Here is a 13,794-nt window from a genome sequence, read left to right on the forward strand (position 1 = left end):
CAAATATACTTGCCGAGTTCTGCACCATGTGGTCCACTCTATTGTGTGTTCTACCTGTTCCAGTCAAATGGTGTACATAAGAACAAACATGAAGTAATGGGGTAAACACTGCCAGTGGCATGCAAAGAGCCAAATCTTATAGAGCATGGGACACTTATGTATGAGGTATGGATGTATTTTATGTTTGGGTTGTGGTGACTGTGCAGATTATTTGGTAGGTCACTGTACTAAAACTTATTGATTGTGGCCAGTTATTAGAGGATTGGGTGAAGATGGTATTCAGCAAAATAATTGCCCATTGAGTGGAAGTACTGGAATAGTATGTGAACTGAAGTGGCTAGAGGGTGGGTGGCTGTGTTATGTTTCTGGTTTGTGGTAAGTGGGTAGATATTTGCATGCATGCTTGTAGTATGCTGTGGTGATTGTGGCCAGGGTTTACAGTATTGAGTGCATGGCTGGAGGCCGTAGACTGTAGGGTATGCAGTCAAGAGTGTAGGCCCTTGGTACAAGCAGCACAGCATAATATAGCTATGCATTGATCATTGTGATATTGGTATGTGGATTGCTAAAATAGGTGCACAGATTACAATTTGGAGATTATAAAGAAGTATGGCACCAATAATTGTATACTTACTGTTTCTAGTGTTATGGGCCTATGCAGTGTCTGTGTATGGTATGTGCAATGTAGGAGTATCCGTTGTTTCAGTCACTGTGGTAAAAGAAAACAAAGCATATTTCAGCAGGTACTTCGTAATTTTGTAGTTCATTGCATTTCAGATGTTCCTATACTTTATGGACCCTCATAATTAGTACTGCATAAGTACTGTGCTTTAAACAAGTGTATTGTGCAATGTGCACAGTTCCTGTTTTTCTTTACATAATCATTGGGTCTGTGGGGAAAGAAAATCCATGCTGGATAATTTGTTTTTTTTTAAAAGCACTTCAACATTAATTTGCTGTTGTGCTGCACAGTACATTTCTGTAACATTTGCACTGGTTACAGCAATGTTTAAGGTGCACTGTTGCAATGGGAGGAATTGAAATGGTGTATGATTTCTGTTTTGTAAGTGCTGGTAGTATGGTTGCAGTTATAAACCAGTTGGCGTATTATAAATGTTCACTCGTTTCCTTTCTTTAGCAGTGTATTTTTACGCGTTTGGCTGTTGCTGATGTTTGCTAAGTATTATGCCATTGCATTGTGATATTGCAGAATTGTGGGGGCAGTTAGATACCTGTTGGGTATTGTAAGTGTTGATAGTTTGGACGTTTTTGAGGATATGTTTGTAGCACTGTGGTTTATAAAGTTTCAGTTTGGCAGTTTGAATGTTGCAAGCAATATTGAAGTATTATGGTTGCAGTTAGATACCAATTGGCGTATTCTAACTGTTTACAGTTTCCCATTTTATAAGGTATGTTCAGAAGCTCCTGCGTTCTCCTTGGCACTTTCACATCTTTCAACATTCTGAGGTGCAAGTGCACCACTATGGGCCTCATTCCGAGTCGCGCGGTAAGGGTTAACGGTCACCGGTAACGAGACCGGTGCCGTTAAACCCTTACCACCCTATTCCGAGTTCCCTTTGCGGGTTGGAACTTAACTCCTGCTTTTTGCAGGCGTTAAAAAACCACCCCGCAAAGGGACCTTGGAGCTAATTACGGCACCGTAATTTACGGTGCCGTAATTAGCACCTTCCCCATTCCCATTGAGCCCTATGGGGCAAAAATGGGAATGGGGAAGGGCCCATGGTGAATGGGGAATTACCGACCCCGCCAACCTTGGAATGGGGCGGTAATTCCGCCATTCACCATGGCGGAGTCGGAATGATAACGGCGTCAACCAAGGCGCTAATAGCGCCTTGGTTAACGCCAGGGTCGGAATGAGGCCCTATGGGTTTATATAATGATATTTGCATATTCCATGCATTGGTATGAGCATTGTTAGATAGTTGTTGCCTTATTTGAGTTGTTGGTGGTTTCACAGAATACTGATAATAGTTTAAATCCTCATACTTATTAGTTTTACTTATATTTAAAAAAAGGAGAAAAACAAGGTTGGAACATTTAATTGGTTGTTTGAATTTAAGTTGATGGTGTTTTTTAGCAAGATTAAAGTAAAAACGTGATTTAAAGGGATTGGAGCCTGCGACGATTGGTGCACGCTCATATTATATTGTTTTTTCTGAAACGCATAGTTTTTTCAAATCTGTGACAAAGTATTGTTAGTCAAGAGTGACAAGTCAAAAATGGAGGATTTTACTCCAATTGTTCACCTCTGCAAGCAATTGCCAAAACATGCACCTAAGCTTAGACAGTATAGTCTGGAATGGGTTAAGGGAACTGCAGATAAAATGTTTATGCCGTGGCTGCAAGGAGGGTCACTATCGAAGGTAGTCTCAATGGTAAAGGGATCGAGGATGTAAGACAAAGAGAAGATCAAGATGGACAAGATTAAAAGGATGGGGAAAGGGATGAATATTCGAAAGAAGAAGAGGCGAAAAGCAAAGATAGACAAGACGAGAGCAGTTACATCAAGATGAACAGTTGAAGAAGCAGGAAAGAACAGAGGAACAAAGAAAACAAGATAACAGACACAGGGCAATCGATGAGCGGGAAAGTTTAGAAGGAAAACAAATAGAAGTGGAGGAACAGAAGTTAAGGGATAAGAGAATGCAAAGATGAAGGAGATACGAAGGGCAAACGGAAGAAGGGAGTTCAAGAAAAAAGAGGAAGACAGGGTGAGGGAGGAAGCAAGAAAGTGCAGAGAGCTCGATGATGACACAAAATGAAAAAGAAGGCAAAGCCTGGAGAAGGAGGTAAGGAATCCCAATCCAGAAGTAGCATGCAAGAACATAGAGGAGTTCTTCCCGGAATATGAGTCATTACCAGGCCCATCGAGAGTAAATCTAGAGGACAAGTTTGACTCTGGAAGCATTGGGAAGTGATTGATAAAGTTCATCGTGACATGAGAGCCCAGAAAGAATTAAAACGTAAGGGGAAAAATTGTTGACTTTAGAGTACACAGTTCTACAATATAGAGGGAGCCTCATGTAGTACGAGACCCAAGGAGTTGTCTTTAGATAGAGTGACTCTACACAGAGATGAGGAGGAGAGAAGTTATACGAGTTGGGCACAGGAAATATCAGATGAAGGGGTGACATATGTGGTCCTGAGGGATATTTCACAATGTATAAGGAAGTGAGATGGTCGGATTTAGACGTATCTATACCTCAGGCGTCAAAATCATGAACGCAGTCAGACCAACCTAAAGGGCAACCCCATGGTGAGAGGAGGGAGTCGCCACCTTATGTGAGCAGATTAAGGTCGCTGCCAGGAAGAAGGCGTTGCGGAAATATTGTCCCTGCCATGAATAGACAAACGATGGGAGATGAGAGTGAGTTTGGGGTTTCACAGTTTCCCTTGCTAGTGAAAGGGGGAGCTAGACCACAGTATATACCTTGTCCCCAGATGGACACAGATAATTCAAGGTGTAAACTTCTGAGTTTAACTTATGGTGCTGGGAAATGGATACATGAATTAGAAAAGATGACAGGAGGAAATACACTGGCTATAGGGGACATTAAGGGTAGCCTGATTGCCATCCTTGGAGAGAGAGCTGATGACGTTTGGTCCAGAGCAGGGTATGCTGGTGTTACTACGGTTTACACTGCTCATGACAGAGCACCGTTCAATAACTGTAGAGCGGCAGTCTGGAAAGCGCTTAGAGTACTGTATCCAGACACGTCCGATATGGACGCTATAATGATGAAAAAGATGCAGGAAGGGGAAGACCCGCTTGTTTACATTCAGAATTTTCCAAGAGCAGTGGGCCTTGGAGACACACGAAGCTTGGGGAAATCTATACCTGTGTTCTATCATATACTATGCCAAGGGCTGCCACACCCGGTACAGAAGCAGCTCAAGATGTTAGTGGGTATGGAGGCAAAACCGTGGTCAGAAATTCAGCTGACCATTGTACATTATTGAAGACTCTTACAAGAAAAGAATCGCAAATAAGATGATAACAAGAAAGTCGAAGAGACAAAGTTAGTCCAAAAAAAGTTATCTAAGTACTCCATTGAAGGAGCAGTGATAACTAGCGGAGATGGATCGAATTCACAGCAGGTAACAGACATGCCGCAGGTGAATAATCAAAGGCAGTTTGATAAGGGCAATAATGGATTTGCTCCACGAGGAAGGGGATGATTTCGAGGTATAAATGTTCCATATAATCAAGGGAATTGGCAGAATAATCAGGGACATTTTCAGAACAATCAAGGAAGGTTTCAAAATGTGAAGAATGACAATCAAGATATGCAGGATGGGCAGAATAGGAGATTTCCGTCTCCTGTATGTTGGGCATGTGGAATGACAGGACATTTAGCTTGTATGTGTAGAAGTCAAGGGTTTGTACAAAATGTTACATTTTCAAGAGGGGGGACTTCAAACCCGCCTGCGTATTCACAGCAGAGTGGAGATGGGTTTGTTCAGAGTCAAGCAGTGCAACAGGCACAAGCCCAGAGAATGCAGCAAGATTTGCAAACGCAGCAAGCAACAGTGAATCCGCCACAAGGGCAGTCACAGCATTCACCTATGCAGATACAGCAAAGCACAAGTATGGGGCAGTTAATGACTTCTAGGGTAGGAGGTGTCACTGTTGAGGGAGGGCTTTTACAGGCATAGTAATGGGGCTGTATCCACAATAGGGCAGCTCACTGGGAGACTTGATGTATTCAATACTATCCGTGATGCTAAATCCTCACGAGGAACCGAGGGTAGACGTCAGTATAGGAGGCAAATGTTTTTCATTTTTAGTAGACACGGGTGCAAAACGCTCGTGTATAAAAGAGGGAACATTTTCAATGTCTGGGAATGTCATGAATACTCAAGGTTTCACAGGAGCTACAAGCAGAGTTTCTTTTACTGAAGACTTGCCAGTCTCTATAGGAGAATGTGACATGTTGCTGTCATTGCTGTATTCAAGGCAGACACCTGTCAACATATTAGGTTGAGATCTAATGACCAAGTTGAATATGACAAATTTGTTTACTGATGAAGGTATAATGTGTTCAACACCAGGAATGCATTGTTTAACCAGGAGTGAATGTATTATGTTGTTTGAAGGACAAGTGACCAATAGAGCAGTCTCGTTGGAACCTGAAGTGTGTCATTATGGGGTACACATTTTGTTGACATGGCTACCAAGCCTAATAGGCAGAACTATGAGAATACCAGTTGAGTTTCTATTCAGGCCAAAGATACCTATGGATTAAGAGGAAGGGCAAATGTCTCCTTTAGAACTCCAAGCAGCCATAGTGAGAGGAGAAATGGCTTTGCTTGATGAAAATGATTATGAAGGAAGACAATGTTGCACAGTAATCACCAGCGGAGAGGGATACAGATTAACTGATGTCACTGATGAAGATCTGCTTGGAGATCACCCATCTGATGACGAAGTAATGTTTGAAATGAGCATTACTTATTGGGTATGAGCCATCAAATGAGAGGTTCCTCAGAAAATGATGAAAGCACAAAAGCATCCCGATTATTTTGACGAAGACATGACAAAAGTGCAAGTCTCATTATGGACTACAGGCCCCTATGACGTAGGCCTATTGAAGGGGGTTGGAGAAGTAAAGATGAAATTGAAGCCTGGAGCAATGTTACCTCGAGCACAACAGTATCCTATGTCTCAAGAGGCAGATGAAGGTATTTTTAAGACAATTTCTGCCATGATGGATCAAGACATCTTGGTGATGTCAGAGTCACTGTGTAATACGCCAGTGTACCCTATCAAGAAATCTAAGGGGGTGAGGGCGGTCATGGAGGCTAATTCAAGACCTTTGCCCAATTAACCAGATTGTAGAGGCCAAGTTCCCTCTGGTCCCTAATCCTGCTACAATCTTATGCAACATACCTATTGAAGCACAATATTTTACATTGATTGATTTGAAAAATGTGTTTTTCTCAATGCCCTTACACAAAGACTTGCAGGATCTGACATTATTTACGTTCAGACAGACAAAGTTAAAAAGCACACAATTACCTCATTGATATTGTGAATCTCCATCAATTTTCAATAACGCTTTCCAGATGGATTTAAGCTATATTAATCTGGAAAGTGTTCTGTTGCAATACGTAGATGACATTTTAGTTTGCAGTTAAAGGATATAAAGTTGACAAGGAGATATTACATTATTGTCAACAGGAAGTGTTGTACACAGGTCAGTTGACTTTGCATGAAGGAAAAAAAGGTTACTCCTGAGAGAGCTGAGGCTATTTTGAAAACCATAAAGCCACACACGATAAAGCACATGCAAAGATTCCTGGGCCTATGTAGCTATGTCAGAGCATGGGTCTTTGACTACCGTCCACATATAAGGCCTTTATTACAAGCTCTAAAGATAGCACAGGCAACACAAGAGAACATTGGTTGGACTGAGGAGATGGAATAAGGGTTTGATGAATTGAAAATGGCAATTTGTACAGCTCCAGGTTTAGGGATTCCTAATTATGCTGAGGAATTCTTTTTTTTCTCGCATACAGATGGTACCATTATGTCGGCAGTCCTGACACAAACAACCACATTGTGGTACAAGCCCCTTGGATAGTACAGTGGGATTATGGACCCAGTAATGAGGGGTCATTTTCTGTGCAAACAATCCTCGGCAGCTGCCGCGTTCGCCATTGGGAAGGCTGCAAGCATAGTGACGGGATGCTCTATGACGTTGTTTGATAAGCATGCATTTTTTGCCATCTTGGAGAAACCGAAAGGGACATTGACTTCTCAAAGCGCTTCTGCCTACGAGGTAGTGATATCAGATCCAGTGATTAAAATAGTTTGATGCAAACTAGTGAATCCTGCCATGTTTGTAACTGAACCACTGGCAGGGTGTGAACATGTGCATGACTGTTCAAACTATGAAGAGTTCTATGATGAAATCCATAGGATAAAAGAAAATGCTTTGGCAGGGGGAGAAATTGTTTTATTGACGGTTCTTCAAGGATCGATCAAAATGATGGGCAGAGATATACAGGTGCCGCTGTGGTAAAACACACAGCCAATGGGGAGTTTCAAACATTGGTAAGTGCACAACTACCATATTACTATTGAGCACAGGCTGCAGAATTAGTAGCGCTGATCAGTCGTGCTTGAGAAATATGCATATCAGGAAGTAACGGTGTACAGTGACTCCACCTATGTGACATCGAAGGTACACGCAGGATTAGCACATTGGAAAAAGAGGAGCTACCTCCGAGCGTATGGCATTTCAGTACAGCATGCAGCTTTATTAGACTGGCTTATCAAGGCACTACAACTCCCAGTAGCCATCGCAGTCATTAAATGCACAGCTCACACTAAAACAACAGACTTTATCTCACGTCGAAATTAAGCAGCAGATAATGAAGCCAAACGTGCTGCATGTTCAGAAATATGTAATTTAATACACCTAATGCAAATGAAAATATGGTGGTGATGATGAGTGTATCTGAATCCTATAGTAATTTTTCAAAGACTCAATTAATAGAGGTTCAGGGGGAAGCACCTCAAGATGAGAAGGATCTATGGACGCGAAGATGGTGTTCTTTAAACCCCTCTGAAGCATTGTGGTGACAAGACAGTACTGGTAAACCAGGAATGCCTGTAGCCTTATTAAGGGTAACGCTGGATAAGCTACACTACCCTGCGCACACAACTCGAGAAAACCTTTTTGCAACTATTGCAGAATAGTGGTTTGTACCAAATTTGTTAGAGCATGTTGCATTCTATGTAGTGAATTACATCGTTTGTCAAGAATTCCCCGCTGGGCACACACTGCGCACAGTTAGAGGAGTTATCCCAAGACCTAGTGGCCTCTTTCACCATTTGCATATCAACTATGTCGATATGCTGCAAGTATGTCATGTGTATGTAATGGGTATAGATACATGATTGTAGTAGTCTGTCCCTTTTCATGATGGATTGAAGCTGGTCCATGTACACACCCAGATTCCAACTGTTCAGCAAAATTCTTAGTGCAAAAAGTATTTCCTAAATGGGGAATATGTGAAGTATTAAGATAAGATAATGGTCCTCATTTTGTGAATCAAATTTTTAAACAGATTGGCTTGTTGCTTGGTATAAAGCACAAGTTTTCTTCGGCTTATCATCTACAAGGAAATGGCACCTGTGAGAGGCTCAACGGCTTACTTAAAGAAATAATAGACAAATTGAAGCTTACCTTAAAGAAAGGGTGGTTGCATTATATGCATTGAGGAACAAACTAGGTTCGAACCACCATCTTACCCCCCCTGAAATAGTGACAGGGAGGTGAATGAGGACATCCCTCACAACTCCATCCAGAGTTAAAAGAGATGCCCAGCCAACGTCAGAACTGTTAGGAATGGAGCTATGCGACTATCTTACTTGTATGACCTCAAGTATCTCTGTCATTCCAGATCAGCTACGGCAAAAATGATGTGGGGCAGTACAGAACACAGAAGGAGATGCTTCAACAAGTGGATTTCAAGAACTATGTATTCCAAAAGTGTTCCCCGGAGATACGATCCTAATCCACAACCATACGAGAAAGAAGTGGGACAAACCCCACCTCAACTGTCCTTTTATCGTGGTTGATGTCATGCCATCTGCAGTCAGAGTGCAGGGCCGACGTGCTTGGATATTTCTGGGAGAGATAAAGATCTATGATGGAGAGACCCCATCACCCCCGCACCCTTTGGAAGCAAGCATCGGGGGAGAACCTCAGCACGTGCAGACTAGGTCTATGACGAGGAAGAAGGATGCAGAAGCTGTCAAGTAAAGACAAAGAGTTCATTGGACTGTAGCTTATTTCAAACACTCTTTTCAGTCATTTGGGAAAGAGTCAAGGGAAGATATTCATTCTTGAGCCATATGAGTTTGTTGACATTGGACTGAGGCATGCTTAAGTCTTTATCAGAAGAAAATCATGACAGATCTTGATTTCGTTTTCGACAACTCGAAGAGGGTACAGTACCCTGATTCATTTCTCACTGAGGTCCTGTCTGGATTTGCTGATGGTGGTACCCAATAAAAACGTTTCATGGATTATATTTGACGTTTTTCTTTTTGTGTTACGCAGATTTCCTGCAATTGTGGGGAGAACTTCTAGCGTTCACTTTTTCCTTTAAGATCCAAAGAATGGTCTGATCGTAAGGAGATTGCTCACAGAGATTATTGAGCAGGTTCTGCAGCTTCCTGAATACAGTGAGCATGGGCATAGGACATGGTGGGTACAGGGGGGACAAACCCCCCCACAATTTTAAGTGGGGGGGTATAATGTCATTTATCCCCCCACAGAATTTGTGTCACTGCAGCATGTAAAATACGTCTGCAGCCTGGACTACAGGCTGTGCATGTCATGTGCAGGAACATCATTTAGGGGTCACCAGAGGTCGCAATTGTGACCTTTGAGGTCTCCCTTGCTGCCCCTGTGGTCTCCCTTGCTACCCCTAAAAATAAAAAATGGGGGGAAAAAAGTGTCTTTTATTTTGTAATGCAAGCTCCTGTGCTGTGGCCAGAACCATGTGGCTCTTTACATCTGGAGTGGCTGGCTTTCTTGTTCAGGCCTCTAAATAAACGAAGAAAAAAAGAACAGGGGTGCCACAAGTCTAACACTTTCAGCACTGACCCTAACTAAGAAAGAATAGGAAAACCAAACAATGTGTCTTTCTGGAATTGTATACAGTAATTGCTAGACTCATTAAAGGTTCATTTCAGGCACACTTCAGGGGGTGAGTCAGTGATTTAGTCTGTTCGTAAACACCTCAACTCAACCTTTCATCCTTCTGAGGTCGATAAATGAGTACCAACACAGGTTGGGTGATATTGGGTGTATGATTTTTCTAAATAAAGCGCTTTAGCATAAGTGCTATATAATAACACATCATTATCATTTGGCCATGGACGTCTGCTTGCATTCACAGTAATTCGGTAATATGGGTCTATACACACTGATCCTAATGATACATATGGCGATCCATTCTTGTATGAAATGTACATCACATTATAGTGATATCGTAAACATATTTTTCATAGTGTACTTAGGAACCATGCATTGTGATGCCACTTCCTGTTTTTTCAAGGGGTGAAAGGTTGAGTTACATCGCTTCCCGCGATATCACTTCGGGGTGGGGTCAAATGACATCACCTCCTGTTATGTCATCAGAGGTCAAGGGTCGTGTGATGTCACTTCAGACTGACTGCAGTGCGCTAAAACAAGAACTTCTGCTGCTTGCTCATGCGTGCACTGCACCTGTGCATTTGGAACCTGCCCACTGCACGTGCCCCTGCAAAGTGCACTGCTGCCCAGCCTCAGCTTCCAGAATGAAGGACAAGCCAGGCAGCGACGTGTGCTCCTGGTGAGAGTGACTGACTGACAGCGTGTGTTAATATCGAGGGATATAGAGTGAGACTCTGACAGGCACTCAACCTCCTGAAACCTCAGCTGCCGTACTTAAGGTAAGTCAAAAAGCCCCCCTCTCCCAGGTGCAGTGCAGGCTAGCATAGGGATGATTTATTAGGGGGAATGTGCCAACGTTATATTTATTCAGTTTCGAAACACGTGCAGCGCGTTGCAAACTGATCAGGGAGTCCTGGCATCTTAATGTTTCATCATGAGTTGAAAAATCTAAGGGTCGAACCCTCATTTTATTTCATGATAACAGGAAGAGACAGGCTTTGATTTGCCCCATGCCTGGTGAAGGTTTTAAATTGCATGCAGGTGACCCAACAGCACACAAGTGCTAAATTGGGCTGTTCTGTGCATGCAATGTGCTCTTTTAAACAACGAGCACAATACATACGTCCCTGATGTGTTGCATACACTGTTCATGTTTCGCATAGCCCCATTACAGAACATAAATGATAAATCAACACCCAATAACCCTGTGCTGCGCAACTTGTTCACAAATGCATTGCAAACCTATGCGACTCAGAAAAAAGCCCTCTGCTCAGAAGGATTCAATATTTACCGATTTTTACCTGCTGGTGGAACTCTTTGTAATCCGACGTAGGCAAACTGGTTTGTGGTGAAATACCTGGAGCACATACACTGCAGCGCTATTCTGGGAAGGTCTCCATTGTTTGGAAAATTAAGCTATTTGTTTATGTTGAAGCTCATAACGGGGTGCATTGTGCAGTGTGGTCTTCCCGATAATGAGGGCATTCGTGAGGACCACAAAAGTGGGTGTGAAATCCAAGTTGCCTCAGCCTGTACCCGGCGCAAAGGGATGTGCTCACACGTCTGTGGATTCATTTGAATCAGTTGAACCCAACAACGGTACTGTGGTGGCTGTGGCTGAGGGGAGGTGTGCGTTGCAGGGAGCGGTTGGCCCGGGTCCAGGGGGGAGCTTGTTTAGGCTCTGCAGAGCTCGAATTCGGATTTATGAACCATAAGTGTAGTGTGAGGTCAGAGTACCACCACCGCCACGCCACCTGCGCCTTGTAGGAATTAAAAGGCCATGATAGGGAGATGACCGTTTGGAAATTGTGTCGACTACAAAGAATAGTCTGTATTACATGAATGCAGAAATTGCAGGCTAATGTGTAAATACTACAAAGACCTGTCCCCACACCTCAAAATCCCTAAAATAAGTGCAGGCCAGTCACTTACATCACGCTACTCACCTGGTGACAGTGACCCGAAACAGTACTGTATGGCCTTGTTAGCGGGCCTGTTTCCCCTATGGACCTGTGTGCACATTCCTGTCCAGGCTCCGTTGCAGTTTCCTTTCCCTTGTGTTGTGTGTTTGCCTCCCAGAGCTCCCAGGGTTCCTATGGTATATGCAGTATTAATGCTGTTGCTGTGAGAAGAAGCATTTTGCCATCTTCCCTTACGTTCCCTTAGCACATCCAGAACAGTGCACTAGCTTATGGAAGTTCAAGTGGCTTATAATCTCCATTACCCACTTGCACCCCTCAACCCCTGCTGGGTCCATACCTGGACTTCATCACCACAGAACGATGAGTGTATGTATACTGACACTGCATACAGTGCAGGTGAGGCAAACATGAGGTCTCAGACCAGTGCGGTGCAAGCCGGTATGGGGGGGGCAGAATCCGGCAGGCGGCAAGCAGCATTATAGTGTAAATAATAAATACAAGTATGTGTGCACAGCACTGGCTGGGCCCTGCCTCGACAGTGACCTGGAGAAGACCCAAAAATGAGGTACGACAATGGAGCATGACTAATAGTTGTAGAAAAGCACCCAAGGATATCGAGGGTGCTCTGAAGACTGAGGAGAAAGTGCTGAGTAAGTGTACAGATGAGAGTTATGGGGTTCTGGCCATGGGGGAATGGGAAGTGAGGGATTGGGGTGCAGTAGAGTGTGGGAATGCAAAGTGAAAAAGGGTTGAAAGGGTGCAGAGGACAGAAAAAAGAGAGGGGCAAGGGATGGGAGAGATGGGAACAAGAACGGAGTGCAGATGAAAGATGGGGATGTTTGCAGCATGGGGTGACTAGTGTGCGCAGGGGAGAGAGGGGTTCAGGAAAGACCAGAACACAGGGAGAGTGGTGTCGAGTTTATATAAAGCCATTGATTTAGGGATGTTTTCACAGCACGCACTGGCTTCTCATTTCATCTCTAAAACTCAGGACATCCCGTCCTCTCTCTCCTCCTCTCCCCTTCCTCCCTCTACTCCCTGCTCTTCCTCTGACCCTTCTTTGGCCATCTCTCTTCTCCTTCTCTGTCTTTCCCCTGTTCTCCCAGACAAGGTTTCTAGATAAGTCTGATCTATGAAAGTCACTGAACGTGTTGGTTGTCTCCATGATCATCAGTCTGGCTTCAGAGCTGCCAGAAGCACGGAAACTGCACGCCTGAACATCCGTGAAGACCTGCTCTCCAACCTTTATTCCAACACCCCCTGTGTCCTCATCTTACTTGATCTCTCTTCTGCCTTTGACACAATCAACCATGCCATCCTGCTCAACCGTCTCCGTGATAACCTGGCGATCACCGGTCAGGCCGTGGCATGGCAGACCTCTTTCCTCTCTGATAGACCATCCCAGGTTCAACTTGGGTCCTTCCTCTCCTCTATCTCTATCTCTACATGTAGTGTTCCCCAGGGGTCTAACCTCTCTCCCTGGCTGTTCAACCAATACCTGGAACTTCTTGCCCACCGCATTGCTGTGCTCTGCCCGAACTTCCAGTGCTATGCGGATGACACTCAGCTCACTTTCAGGCTACCCTCAGCCACCTCTTCTCCCTCTTTCATCTCTGACTGTCTGCCCGCCATACAGGAGTGGTGTGCACCCAATGATCTCTGCCTTAATGCCTCATTGGCACACCCGCTCCCTCCTTTCCCGTCACTCTCTGTCCTGCCTCTCTTGGCCCTCTTCCTGCTCCCACCTGTGAGGCCAAAAACCTTGCCGTCATCTTCGACTCCACACTCTCCTTCTCTCCTCACATCTCTGACGTCTACAAGAAGTCTCACTACCAGCTGCAACTCCTCAGAGGTATTCTTCCATTTCTCTCCTTCACCCAGAATCTCACTGTCTCCAGAGATCTGGTTCTCTCTAGGCTGGACTGTTGCAGCAGCCTCTTTCTAAATCTGACTGCTACTCTCCGCCCTCTGCAACTCATCCAGAATAGGACTGCGAGACTTGTCCTTGGCCTCAAGCACAGGGATCATATCTCTCCAAGAATGAAATCTCTGCGTTGGCTCCCAGTGGCTGTGAGGATTAAGTTAAAAACCCTCTGCATTGTACATTAGTCCTTCTGGGGCCTGGGGCCTCAATACCTTCAACTCTCTCTCCCTAAATATCTTCCTCCTCAAGCTCT

The sequence above is a fragment of the Ambystoma mexicanum genome, chromosome 2p (genome assembly GCF_040938575.1).
Source record: "Ambystoma mexicanum isolate Mex_15411 chromosome 2p, UKY_AmexF1_1, whole genome shotgun sequence".
NCBI lineage: Eukaryota > Metazoa > Chordata > Amphibia > Caudata > Ambystomatidae > Ambystoma > Ambystoma mexicanum.